Raw genomic sequence first — 15,049 nt, 5'->3', positions numbered from 1 at the left:
TTCTGCCATCTCCCAGGATGATCTGACATTAGCCCTAAGCCTAAAAAGAAAAAAAAGGAAAAAAAAAAAAAAAAGAAGACTGCATTCTAAATACAAAAGCTTTCTTCCCTGTGGCTTCCTTCCACTTTTACCTGTCCCCCACCTTCCAGGGTATTTCTGAGGATTTAGGGAGAATCTGGACATCCAGCAATTGACCATAGATGAGGAGAAAGGGAGAGGATGAAAAGAAGGGATGAGAAAGGGGAGGAGGAAATGGAGAATGACTAAGAAGAGAGGGAGGAAGAATAAAGGAAGGAGAGAGAAATCATGGCACCAGGAGGTAAGGATGCGGGAGGGCAGCTGGTTGTAAGCATGATCTCCTATTTGCAAAACTACCTGTGTGGTTGTCAGGTGGCACAGATGCATGAGTGCACGCAGGGCCCATGCTACCCCTTATGGAGCCTTTGTGAGAATCAGAAAATGTTGTCCCTTTGGACAAATATGGCAAATGGTTTGCCAAGTAGAGACTGGGCTGGGTATCAGCTTTGACTGTCCAGATACCCTTAGGAAAGGACACCATTGGCTCTCGCCAAGGATCTTCTTCTACAATGTCTAGGGGAGACCTGGAGGCAGGCAGACCTTGTCTGTTTACACGTTGGGTCAGGACTCTTTGATCAAAAATCTCCACCTCTTCCCCAGCCAAAAGATGCCTGCAGTCCCCTATTCTGCCTGTTTCTCATTTCTCCTTGAGATTAGTCACCCGGCCAGTCAGTATTAAAGGAAGCCGAGAAGCTGGCTGTTTCACCCAGAATCCTCCCCATTTACAAGAAGTCTAAATGGCAGGGGCTATCCGGTTCTTGCTGGTTAATTTCTTTGAGACAGCGGCCAGAGGGAAGGGTGGGAGTCCAGTGAAAAAGGAAGAATACTGTTGTTGTTCAACACTGCCTGGCTCAGCAGATGACAGCCTGTAGGCCTTTGGCTGAAGAGAGCACAGAAAGGGACAGGCAGAGCCAAACTTCAATCATTCTTCATCAGTGTTGACATCAGCAAGCCCTGGGCATTGCCCTGCTGGCAGCCTGGGTGCTAGTAGCTATTGGCTCATGGCCTGATTGCAGAGAAATTCCAGATTTTAGAGGGTGTGGAGAGAAATAAGAACAACATGTCCTGTTCATCCAGAGGGAATGGAGGTCACTAGAGTGGCCAGATATACAGGTGACCTGGGCTCAGGGTGAGGGACCCTCCCACTCCCAGGTCCACATGTGCCAGGAGAATCTTGGAGCTGGAGCTGGAAGAGGTCTTACATTAAGATATAGCTAATCTCTCTGACTTTAACTAGGGAAAATGGGATCCAGCCCATTTTACAGATAAAACAACCAAGGCCTGGCCTTACCTTGGGTTATACAGGTAGAAAGTAGATTGAGGGAAAAGGAGGCTAAGGTAGGAATGCAGTCTCTGGTTCTCTCTGCTCCCCTTTTGGGGACACGCTGGCAAATCTGGCCAGCCTGGACGAGCGTGAGCAACACTGTGGAAATAACGCTTGCCTGTCTGCCTCTTACCTACCTTGATCCACCCACACACCACCACTTCCGTTCCAGGAGTTACTAGGGTCTAAAGTCTATAATCCAACACTTGAGTGTTTGGTGTTGACTATTTTAAGGAAGCCATTTCCATAAGAGCTGAAATAGTCAGGGAGAAAGTAGCCATGGGGCAGAGAACTTGATTCGGGCTTTAAAGTCTCCTTAGGATTTGATGAGATGGAGATGAGGGAAATGGACATTCCAGGAAGTACCTTTTTTTTTTTCTTTTTTAAAGGAAAGGACTGTACATACAGTATCTGATATAATCTTCACAGCAAACCTATGAGGGAGGCAGGAATTGGTCTAGGTTTATGGATGAGGCTTGAGGGGTGAAATACCTTGCTCAGTGTCAACAGCTGACTAAGAGGAATTGGATTGGACCCTAACTAGTTCCTTTAGTTCTTATCCTCAGCTTCTACATTATGCTGCTTCTTATGGTGGAATAGGAGAGCCAAAAGGGTGTTCTGAGAAGAAATGGTGAGTGAAGTTTGATTAGCAGAGTGGGTGCAATTAATATATATTTCCTGTGGTCAAACATAGGTTAGATGCTCAATACTCCTTGTGCATCTGTTTTTCTAACACTTAGCTATTATATTAATGTTAGACAAAAATTTGCTGTAAGCCTATAAATGGGACCCCCCAAATTCTGTTTTATATGATGCAGGTTCAAGTCATTGAGTGGCTAATGAATGACCTGAAAAAGTCTGCTTATCACTGGCCTTATTAGACCCAAATTCCTGTTATTCTAGTTGAGAAAGTTTTACTCTTATTTGTTGTCTTCTTTACTAATTTGTATCCTCCTTGAAGGTGGGAATTGCTAGTATGTAGCTCAGTTAAGTCCATCAGTAATAGAAGAAACTCTCTCCAGTTCCCTAGTCCACTCCATTGGCTCTCAAGTTCAGTTAATTAAATAAAATTATTTTGCAGGAATCATTTCACTATATATGTATAGCAAATCATCACACTGTATACACCTTAAACTTACACAATGTTATATGTCAACTACATTACAATAAAGCTGGAAGAAATAAAGAAGGAAAATTTATTTTCAGACTTGTGACTGAATAGAGTCACAAAAATCTAGACTTTAACACCTCCATTGTATCCTTCTTAAATGGCTGAACTCTTTTTAATATTCTAAAGCAATGGTTTTAATTTATATTCTGAGATCCAAATAAAACCTTTGAGATAACATTTCCTTTAACCAATAGGTCCAGAAACTTTTACACATTGGGCATGTGGTGGTGGCGGTGAAGACTTTGTTCTTTGAAAAGTCCCAAGACTTCTCATAAAGTTTGATTTAAACCATATACTTAAGTTGATTTCTAAAGGTGGACTAAGAGGCACTAAGGCATAATTTAAAGATAGGTGAAGAGACCTGATTTCCAGAGTCAGTTTTTCCACTAATTGTGTGACCTTGGGTGAGCTGATTAACTTTCAAAGCCTTAGCTTTCATTGTCTGCAAAATGGGAGGAAAAAAAAAAAAAAAAAAAAGAACCCATCATAGGTGGTTGTTGTAACATTTAATTGAGAAAATACATGCAAAGTTCCTGGCACCATTATGACTATGTGTTCATAAATGTGAAGTTAGGTGGTGAAATAAATTATTGAAACTGTCTCATTTATTTTCATTCAAGGCTATTTGTGTCTCCTAAGAAGGAGTACATAGTAAAGCAGATGAGTGGGTGGAAGAAGTGTTGTAGAGTGTTTGCTGTGGGACAAAGGGATGGAAAAGCTGTGTCAGCAGGTTCAATGAGTTGGTGACAGAATTGCACAGGTATTGTTATGCCTGAAGAAAATTTACTGCCCTTCTTTTCCCATTGGGAAAGGCGGATCTTCACATTTTCTCTGAAGGGCAGTTCTCTTTGTTTCTTAGTATAGAAACTTGTTTTGTGAATCATAACACCTCTTTCCCAAAGACCACCCAAAATAGTCTACCACAAGCAAAATCATCCTTTCTTTCCTTTGGTTTCTTGTATCTACTATGCAAGCCAATACCTTAAAGTGCCCTAATGGCTAGAAGAACTTTTGTTGGTAACTGTCAGTATATTCCTCATGCATAAGTGTTCACTCAATAGATGCTGTGTTTGGAGACCTCCTGGGACGTTAGGTCATGATAAACACAGTAATGATTCTTGCTGAGTGGGTCTGAGGGTCCAGACATTGTTGTAGCTAGTCAGGGTTGTTGGGGGCTGTTGGACTTAGTATGGAGTTTTTCATGTGTTTTATGTCCATTTACTAGACACCTACCAACAACCTGGAGCCATCTGTGGGATATGGGTAGCCAAGATGATCTAGGTGATGTCCTAGACTCTTTTTACATCATTGAGAAAGAATGGCAGGCTTTTGACCCACTGGTAGCTTCTCTGTAATGCCTAACACCTCACTAATTTTTCTGTGTGATGGATTAAATAAATGGGTTCCAAAAAATAGTACAATTTTATGATTTTCAAAGACAGTGATGAAAATTATGTGGAGTCCTGAAGAGCAGAATGAAAAAAAAATTTAGAACCATAGATTAGAGAACTCTGGGCTGAATAGTCTATGGCTAGTTAGCTTGATGTCATGGGTAATTTAGGTGTCAAATTGATCGGACCATAGGATGCTCAGACATTTTGTTAGGCATGTGTCTGTGGGATGTTTTGGATGAAACTGACAATTGAATTCATAAACTGAATAGAGCAGATTGCCCTCCCCAATGTGAGTGGCCCTCATCCAATCAGTAAAGACCAAGAACAGAACAAAAAGGCTGACCATCCTGTAAAGAGAGAACATCACCTGCCTGATTGAGGGAGCTAGGACATTGGTGTTTTCCAGACTTCAGATTTGGACTGAAACATCAGCTCTCCTGGTTCTTAGGCCTTCGGACTCCTGGAACTTACACATTGGCTCCCCTGGGTCTTCAGTTTGCTGATTGAGGGTCTTAGGACATCTCAGTCTCCATAATCGTGTGAGCCAATTCCTCATAATAAATCTCCATCTATATACATACATACATATATCTTATTGATCCTATTTCTCTGAAGAACCCTGACTAATACACTTGGTAGTTTAAACATACTGGTATGCTCAGACATTTGATGGGACATTTAATTTGCTTTCCTACACTTAAGTATCTTACTCAAACCCTGGCCTGCTGCCTAACTGTAAGTTGCTGCTGTGTGAGAGAACCAGAAGAAGAAAAAAATAGATTTAAAAAGATAAAATTTACACCTCCCCATAAAATCCACTACATTTAAGTGGATTTTTGTTTAAAAGTTTTGATACAAAAGTTTTGCATATGACAAATTACAAATTAGGTATCTAGCTTGCAAAATGTAGGTGTGAGAATGTATTTGATCAAATTTATGAATAAAGGCTTACAGAATGTGTGAAAAAAGTAGTAAGTTTGATACTATTATACATAAGAGTCTGCTTTGAGGTCTGAAAATTAAAGTCAAATAAAAGGAATTATTTAAGAGATTAGAATGACTTACATGAGATTGCTGCTACATGGTGAAGAAAAAGGAAGTTCAGCAAAGAGTAAAATATTTAATATGTGATAGTACCATGACAGTTTATTAACTAAGATGAGAAGGAAAACCAACATGGAACCCTAATCTCTGGAATTTGACATCACACGAGAAATGAACTGTCCCATTACATGTCCCTTTGTGTCAATTATGAAAGTGAGAAAGGACAAGCAAGTGTGACACATCTTAAGTTTTTAATTAAGTCCTTATGTTATGGTTATTCTTATGTTTTATTGAGTATAAGCAGGTACTAGGCATTGAAAATGTTTACTGTAATACCTAATATTGTTCTCATTTTTAAAAAATCTATTATTGTTCTTTCCCATGAAAAAAATGTCAGCTCCTTACATCCTTGGACCTGGTATACTTTCTGGTCTCTGACAGTACTTAACATAGTGCTAGTATATATTTATTAGATAGAATTGGATATTATCTACTAAAACAGCACTGAGGTACTATAACCCAAAGCAGAAACAGAGAACCTGTAGGAAGAGTACAGATTAAAACCAAAGAACTTCATGCATTGCATTTGTACAACATCGTTCTTCTAGAGAGCATAATGTCCTTATTTCTTACAGTCCCAGATATCTTGATAAGAATGTCACATGTCTTCCAGAGTAGTAGTCCATTGCATGGCTCTCTCTCAATTTGTTTGTCCCTGTTGATGGACATTTGGGTTGTTTAAAGATTTTGGCTACTATGGATAAAGCTGCTATGAACATTGCATATACCTCTTTGTGTGGGTATATTATTATTTTTATTTCCTCTAGGAAAACATCTAGAAGTGTAGTTGCTGACTCACATGGTGTTTAATTTTATAAGAAACTGCCAAACTGCTTTCTAAAGTGGTTGTACCATTTTATAGCTCCACCAACAATGTAGGACTGTTCTAGTTGCTTAGCATCCATGTCAATATTCTATATTGTTAGTTTGGAAGTTCTGGGCTACATAAGCAGACGACTATGCCACATGATTAAAAATCATCAACCTAGTACACACACATATCTTTAAAAGTTTTACTTGATCAGAATCCCAAATATGTGTGTTCATAATGCATGGGTAATATTATACCTTACAGAAGCTGGACTCCAAATTCATTCACAAAGCCTATATTGGGTGCTTCTTCAGAAAATATGTTTTTCAGTTTTGCTCATGTCATTGTTTCTCCTCCGTTATCAATTATCAGTAACAATGCTTGTTCAGGCACTGAACATATGAGGTCTGTCCGTAAAAAGTCAAACCACTGTTATAACGAAAATGGTTTGCGCAACATCGATGTAACCTGGCAGCCAAGGAGAGTGGACTGGAATACACAGACATGAACAATGACAACTTTATTGTACTAGTTAGTCAGTGGGGGCAGTAGACACATAGTGAACATGTGTACTGTGTGGCCCTTGCATTCAAAATAACTGAGCAAGCAGAGCAATGAGTCTGCATCAAATTTTTCATTAAGCTTGAACATTCCTCCACGGAAACTATTTGGATGATTCAGAAGGCCGCAGCTATGGGCCACTGGTGATTGGCAGCTTCATCACAACAAATCACCTGCTCACGCATCATGTCTCATGTAGAGGTTTTTTTTTGCAAAACATCAAATCACCCAGGTGACTCAGCCCCCCTACAGCCCAGACTTGGTGCCCTGCAACTTCTGGCTTTTCCCAAAACTAAACTCACCTTTGAAAGAGAAGAGATTTCAGACCATCAATGAAATTTCGGTAAATACGATGGGGCAGCTGATGGTGACTGGGAGAACTGCGTGAGGTCCCATCGTGCCTGCTTTAAAGGGGACTGAGGTGTCATTATCCTATGTACAATGTTTCTTGTATCATGTATCTTCTTCAATAAGTGCTTCTTTTTAACAGTACATGGCTGGATACTTTCTGTACAGACTTTGTATATTTTAAGGAAAGGATCTTATTCTGCATCATTTCTAGAACCCTGCCCCCAATATGTCCTTGCAAGGCAGAAGGACTGTCACGGTGAGGAAGAGGTGGACGAGAGAGGAAAAGAAAGGGGATAACAAAGATAGACTGACAACGGAGCACAATCTGACCCTGTTTAAATTTCATCTCTGAGCAGGAAAATGGAAGCTGTTTGTAAATACACACGATACCTCAAGGCCATATAGAAGGGGCAGACACAATGATAAGTAGCCAAAGCAGAAAAATTAGTGCAAAAATGAGGGTCTTTTATTTATCTCCTTCCTCCTCCTCCTGTGTCCACTCTGCTCCCTTTCTTTATGAAAGAAATTTATTCTTTTTTAAAGGGGTATCATTTGCCCATTGGTCCCACAAGCTCCTCTTTGCAATTTCATGGTAAAATTATAAGGGAACATTAAAATTCTAAGTGAAAATGTTTCTCAGCACCTGGTTCAGTTTTATGTGTTAGTGAAACAAGTGATCTCTGCAGTCATGCCTCACAGCCTCTGAATGTAACTGGGCATCTTCTTCTGTGTTCTTTGTACATTTAGAAAGATTATTCATAGCAATCTTGTATATTTGTTAGAATAATTCCTCAATATTTTATTTATTTTATCCCTGAATTTACTGAGACATTTAACACAATCTCAAAAAATATAAGAATATATTTTTGGTGTGCATGGGTGGGGAAGAGGAGCCAGAGACAAGCTGATCCTAAAGTTTATATGAAGAAATAAATAAACAACAATAAAAAGAAAAGTTCTTTTTTGGGGGGGGGTGGTTCTGCCCCAAAGGGCAAACAGGTTCATTGAGGTCATAGTAGTTGGACTTGGTCACAGACTGCAGTTCGTCTTTATTGTTGATAGTGTAGGGGTTGGAGGAGAGCCCTTGGCCATGTTGATGAGCTCATCTGCCAGGCACTGGGCTATGGTCCTGATATTCCAGAGGGCAGCCTCCTTGGCACCTTTACACAGCAGCCAGATTACCTGATTGGCACGGTGTGGAGGAGACACCTCTGTAGCCGGGTCCCTCAGTGTTCCAACTCACCCAACGGGGGTGGATTCCTCCCAGGGTCAATGCCGATGATGGCCTTCACCAGGACCTGCAGGGGTTCTCTCTGGTGAGGCGATGGATGATCTCGAAGGCATGCTTGACAGTGGCCACGGTGTGAGCTTCCCGCCATTGCTGCGGCCCTGCATCATCAAGGAGCTGGTGAGGCGCTCTGCAAAGAGGCACTGGGCCCTGCTGGAGTGCTTGGCTGCATAGCACCCTGCACTGGGGGGCAGGTACTTAGCATACCTCTCCTTCACCGCGATGCCATCTCTTACAAGGAAATGTCATTGATCTGCACTTCGTCAGTGTTTCACTTCCCGAAGAGCTCGATGTTGGGGGTCTGTGCCACGGAAGGTGAAGCGTCTCCCATTTGGTCATCCTGAGCTTGTCGCCGGGGCTTCCCTGTCTCTCTGCATGGATCACGTGTGGCCACGGCACAGACAGGAAGAGGAGAAAGGAAAGTTCTTAAAAGGAGAATGATGAGGGATCATTGTTACATTGAAATGAAAATGTATTATGATATTACAGCTAATAGTGTCAAGCTGGTTCTTGAAGAGACACAGATAAATGAAAAGAACCACCATTTGTAATCAGACCCAAGGAAAGACGGGAATTTAATATTTAATAACGATGACATTTTAAATTAGTGAGGAAAAGATGAATTATTCAATCAATGGTGTTGGAACAACTAGGTAGAAAACTGAAAAAAAAAAAAAAGTTATTAGCATGCTTTCATTGCTATGGGCTAGTTTAGACTCTGCACTGCAAGAAAAAGATGGCTGGTTCTCAGTCAGGAGTAAAAAGGGAAAAAAATAAGGAAAAAATTCCAGGACCTGCCAGACAGAAGATGTAACTAATTCCTGTCTGTAACTAGTAAAAATTAAACTGAGATGGTCTTTGAGTGATTAAGGTCAATTACAACTAGGGGCCTCACAATAAGTTAGACAAAATTGCTCCCAGCAAAGAGACCAAAGGTGTGGCTTTCCCACCAAAGCCAAGTACTTGCTTGGAAAAGAATTGGGAACATAGCTTTCAGCCCATAGAGTTAACTGGAATAAAACAGGTAAAAAGCCAACTATGTTTTTAAGAGAATTGTACTGTCAAGAAAGCCACTAGTACTAAAATGAATTTAAGCTTCTTTATCTAAAGCTACAGCTTTTTCAACATATTATCTGTTATCCAAGTTCTCACAAATGTTTCACTGCATTGCAGAGATGGCTTCCTTTCTAGTCTCTGGTAAGAGTCTTCTTGCTGCCTGTTGGCCTAACCAGAAGCAAATGCCACATGTTTCCAGATTTCTCTTATGGAAGATTTTGCCTGCTTTTGGTATCAATTTCTGTATGACTCAGCTTAAGCTGAGGTACAGGTAGTGACAATTTCAGAATTTCAATTGCTTAGAACAAAGAAGTTTATGTTTTGCATATATAACAAATGCATAATTTTAAATAGATATAATCCATCACACCTATTGTTAGACTTATACATCACCTCCAATCTTCACATATTGCAAATAATTCTGTATCAGATATATTTGTATAGATGTCATTTTGCACATGAACAAGTATATATCTGTCAGTTATATTTTTAGAAAATAGAATTACTAGGTCAAAGGATATACACATTTTAAAATTTGATAGAGGCTTACTGACTAGCTATATGTGAGACTGCTTCCTTCCATCTGCAACAATATTATTAACCCCTTTAATATTTGGCCACCTGATAGGTGAAAAATAATATTTTATCAATTCTTTATTCTTCATTTTTCAAATTATACTAGATGTTTTCTTGCTTTAAATAGATTTTAGAACTATTTTATCCTTTTTTCTTTTTTTTGCTTTTTTATATCTCTTTATCCATATGTCTCTTTGGTTGTGTTAAAAAATGACTAAGGAAGGCAAACTTTAATCTTAATTACACACGCAGTCTCTGGAGAACTGCAAAATGGGGCAAAAGACAAAAGTCTTTTATAAGATAAAGAATAAAGAACAAGGAAGAGAAAACTACAAACTATCTGATATGGCTGGGACCACATAGTCGACTGTATTTGGCATAAGAAGGAACAAGGAAATAAGCATAGAGCCAGGGTTGGCTTGGTGTTTGGGAATTGGCTGACTGGATATACTGCATTTCTGATCAAGTGGAGCATTTACAGGGATGTAAAAGTTATCTAAAAAGTTTCTGTTGGCTGACAAGGCACCCAAGACTAGAAAGTTATTTCAACTATAGTATCTTTTTCTTGTTGATGTATAAGAACTGTTTTCATATATAAGAAAAGAATCATTAATGATATAAATTGAAAATATTTTTCCAGGTAATTATTTATATTTGGATGCTGTTCACTGTATTTTTTTTAGCATGAAGAATTTTTCCTCCTTTTATGTAGTTAATTATTTTTGTTGTAATTTTGACCAATTTTTTTCTTTTTATGATGTTTGGGTTATGGTCATACTTTAGAAAGGCTTTGCTATTAAATCAACAAATTATTTAAGGAATGCAAAGGCAACAACTCCCCTGCTTTCTCCTATCTTTATAGTTTTATATTTTATTTTAAAATTTATAATTCAGATGAAATTAATATTGGTGTAGGTGTGAGGGAGGGATACATGTTTATACAATTTAACTGGTAATAGTGGGTGCCTTTGTAGGTGATGATTTGTTGGTTGCAGAACAAGAATAGGAGGAGACTAAGTTTTCTTTTTTAAAAATTATATTTTATTGATTATGCTATTAGAGTTGCCTTAATTTTTTCCCCTTTGCCCCCATCTACCCAGCACCTCCTACTCCCACAGGCAGTCCCCCCACCATTGTTCATGTCTGTTGGTCATGTGTATAAGTTCTTCGGCTATTTCATTTCTTATATTGCACTTTACATCCCCACGGCTATTCTGTAACTGCTTATTTGTACTTCTTAATCCCCTCACCTCTTCGCCCATTCCCCTATATCCCCCTCCCAACTGGCCACCATCCCAATGTTTTCTATACCTATGATTCTGTTTCCGTTCTATCTGTTTGCTTAGTTTGTTGATAGTTATGCATTTATTGCCATTTTAATGTTCATAGTTTTGATCTTCTTCTTTTTCTTAAATTTAAGTCCCTTTAACATTTTATACAATAATGCTTTAATGATGATGAACTCCTTCAGCCTTTTCTTGTCCAGAAAGCTCTTTACCTGCCCTTTGATTCTAAATGATAGCTTTGCTGGGTACAGCAATCTTGGCTGTAGATCCCTGCTTTCTGTGACTTTAAATACTTCTTGCCAATCCCTTCTAACCTGCAATGTTTCTTTTGAGAAATCAAGCTGACAGTCTTATGGAAGTTCCCTTGTAGGTAACTAAATTCTCTTGTTGCTTTTAAGATTCTTTCTTTATCTTTAACCTTCGGCATTTTGATTATAACGTGTCTTGGAGTGGGCCTCTTTGCATCCATCTTGTTTGGGACTCTGTGCTTCCTGGGCTTGCATGTCTATTTCCTTCACCAAATTAAGGAATTTTCTTTCATTATTTTTTTCAAATAGATTTCCAATTTCTTGCTCTTTCTCTTCCCTTTCTGGCACCCCTATAATGCAAATGTTGGACCTCTTGAAGTTGTCCCAGAGGCTGCCTACACTATCATCATTTGTTTGGATTCTTTTTTTCTCCTTATTGTTCTGATTGGTTGTTTTTTGGTTCCTTATATTCTGAATCATTGATTTGATTCCAGCTTCATCCACTCTACTGTTGATTCCCTGTAAATTGTTCTTTATTTCAATTAGTGTATCCTTCATTTCTGACTGGGTCTTTATTTATGTTGTTGAGGTCCTCACCAAGTTCCTTCAGCATCCTTATAACCAGTGTTTTGAATTCTGTATCTGATAGATTGCTTATCTCCATTTCATTTAGTTCTTTTTCTGGAATTTTGATCTGTCTTTCACTTGGGCCATGTTTCTTCGTCTCCTTGTTTTCTCAGCCTCTCTGTGTTTCTTTCCATGTGTTAGGTAGAGCTGCTTTGACTCTGTGTCTTGGTAGCTTGGCCTAATGTAGGTGCCCTGTAGGGTCCAGTGACACCTTACATATCACCTAAGCTGGGTACTCAAGGTGTGCCCTTTGTGTGGGCTGAGGACAGCCTCTTATAGTTGAGCCTTGGTTACTGCTGGCAGATCAATGGGAGGGATTTACCCAGGCCAGTCAGCTATAATGATTGGCTGTGACCATTGGCCACCAACCTCTGCCCTCCATGGAGGATCAGCTGAGCAGGGTCAGCGTGTGGTACTCTGCTGTAGTCTGTAGCTATCCACTGGGTTGCTGGTCCTTGGGTTTTCTGGGTGGTGTAGGCCAAGGTCAGCCCCAACCTGTGTTTTGCCCAGGGCCACCCTGCCTGAGGTATAGAGCAATCTGAGATGTCTGCTGCTTGTGCTGGGCTTAGAGATTTCCAGGCAAAGCCAAGCTGTAAATCTAAGCTGACTGCTGTTAGTGCCGGGCCTGGGGCTCACAGAAGCCAGCTGTTGCTTGTTTGATAGGATTTAGGAAGTTGTGACACAGGAGCCAAGACCAGTCACTCACATGGAAGAGCAGCTCGGGTGAATCCGTAAATTGGGTGGGGCGGAGGTTCTGGGGATCTCTAAGGTAGATCAAACCTTAGCCAGTGTTAGCCAGGTTGATGGAATCTCAGATATGGCACCAGCTTGTGGGCTCTGTGGCAGGGGGCTTTAGAAAAGGGACAATAGCCTCTGCTCGCCTTGATGCCAGACAAGTCAGTTCCTCTCTATGACACTGGTGCCTTTCAAGCTGCTACCCTGATGCTGGAGCTCAGAAGCAGTGAGTCTGAGTCAGTAAGTCTGTGTGTGGGTTCTTTCAGAGGAACTGCTTGGGGCTCCAGAAGTTTCTGCCACCAACTCAATCTCTGCTGGTTTTTGCAGCCAGAAATTGTGGGGAATTATTTTCCTGGCACTGGAATCCTGGGCTGGAGGGCCTGGTGTGGGGCTGGGACTCCTCACTCCTGAGATATCCCTCCCAAATTTTTATCTACCACATGTGGGTGAGGAGCCAGCCCTTTCTGCGTCTGCTCCCGTCCTACCAGTCTGGATGGATGTGGTTTCTTCAGTTCTGTTTCTGTCAGACTTCCACTCAACTTGATTTCTCACAGTTCTGAGTGATGGTGGTTCTATATTTCCATTGTAATTTTGATGTGGTTGTGCCAAGAGGGGATCCGTGTCTGCCTACATCGCCATCTTGACTGTTAGTTCACCTAAGTTTTCAATAAATGTGTCTCTGTAATTTTGAGTTTTGTAACCTGTTCATGTGAAATCTACCCCAAATTAATTGAAATGAGTAAATTTTGGCAAGAATATGGAAACTGTGTTGTCATATCTTTCCATTTTTCAAAAGAAGCCGAAATCTGGATTTTCATGTGAAATCCCCTGATGTTTAAATGTTAGGAACTAATTCAGAGTTTTAAAAACACTGCATGGGCCAAGAAAAACACATCTGCATGCCAGATGAGACTCACAGGGTGCCAGTTTGAGACCTGTGGTTTAGACATTTCTTCCTCCCATCCTCAAAGATTCATTTATATGCCTTTTCTATGGGCTGCTATACCCTAATGTAGTCAGCTCTTATCACAATGTCTTTTAATTGATTTTTGGTGGTCTATTCTTCCTATTAAGCTATAAGAGCTTTGAAAGCAGTATTTATAGACTTTTGAGGTCCCCAGGGCCAAGCAGTGTCTTGTACCTAATAGATATTTAATGTGAATGAATGCTTGTTGAGGAAATAAATGGATGAATGAATGAATTCCATTTAGGGTTGAATCCCTACCAAACCTATGGACAAAGTAGCTCGTGGTCTTAATGGTTACCTGGTTTAGACCACTGGGGGACTTGGAAGGTAGTGGTGTACTGGGGGACGCGGCAGGTAAGGTAAGTGAGTTAGTAGAGTTGGCCTCTTCCACGCTGTGAATCTTGGCCACTAGATGTCTCCCTTTGCTTAAAGGACATTCAGAGGCCCTGGGGTTCACTGGTGGTTTGCTAAAAAGAAACAATACTTAAGTAAAAAGAACGTCTTAATCTCAGGCCACATCTTCAGATGTTTGTCTTCATGAGGAAGTTGAGGACAATAACAATGTCAAAGGAAAAGTGCCCGGGGACAGAATCAGGTTTATTTTGCTCTGGGAGAGCTTGTCATCCACAGGAACACACCCTGGGGGCACCGAGTGACACAGTCTGCTGGGTTTTAGCCTCTTATCCAGCAGACATATGACTGTCCTCCAGAAGCCTTGTTTGTGTTACTTTTCTCCGCTGCTGTAGGCCAACTGTGGAGAAATGCATCTCAGCTGTTAAAGGCTCTGGGACTCTAGAACCTGTGTAGTAAAAGCAGGTGTGTCAGACTGAGCTTCTTGGCTGAAGCTGCCCTGACCCCATGTGACTTGGGTGCATCATCTGAACATGGGGAATGTATTTAGTGGCCTCTGGTTGCGAATTTCATGCCACCCCAGGAAGGTGTCAGAGCTTGGGAGGGTGGCCTCTTTGGTGCTGTATAATTCTCATTTTAAAAACAGGCAGAATGAAAAAAAAAAAAAGCTCATTACTTTTACAGTCCATGGCTTTCTCTTCTTGTCATCTCTGACATTTAAACACTGTACATTCTGAAGTGATTAAAGGCAATGGGTGGAATCCTGCCTGGCCCTGTTAAATTGACCCAGGGTCTTGAATTGAGCGACATTTGAAGCTTACATGTTGAATGAAATGGAAATGTGGATTCTGTAGGGTTTTGGTGGCTCTCCAGGTTATTATGATAGGTTCTGATGATTATAATGCTATGCCTTGCTGGTACCTGAGTCACAGCCTTGCCTTTGCCTTTTCTTTGGTTATTTGGCATAGGTTAGGTATTTCTCTTTGTATTTCTCGTCTGTCTTGGAGAAGCAGTTGAACACAGGTTAAGAACAGAGCCTCTGATGGTCAGGCTGTGTTGGGGTGATAATGGTAACTGTCTCACGGGTTGCCGGGAGTATAAAACCACGTGGAAACTGCTCA

The 15,049-nt window shown here is 40.5% G+C and overlaps 1 pseudogene; it reads right to left on the bottom strand.

Annotated features, from left to right (window-relative positions):
* Positions 1–811: 811 nt before the first annotated feature.
* Positions 812–8,421, bottom strand: LOC129066816 (40S ribosomal protein S5-like; annotated as a pseudogene).
* Between the last annotated feature and the right edge of the window lie 6,628 nt (positions 8,422–15,049).

This window comes from Pteronotus mesoamericanus, unplaced genomic scaffold (genome assembly GCF_021234165.1).
Source record: "Pteronotus mesoamericanus isolate MK-2021 breed Mesoamerican mustached bat unplaced genomic scaffold, CSHL_Meso_final contig_20, whole genome shotgun sequence".
In the NCBI taxonomy this organism is placed as follows: domain Eukaryota; kingdom Metazoa; phylum Chordata; class Mammalia; order Chiroptera; family Mormoopidae; genus Pteronotus; species Pteronotus mesoamericanus.
The sequence above is the reverse complement of the archived record's forward strand: the minus strand, read 5'-3'. Positions and strand labels throughout refer to the sequence as shown.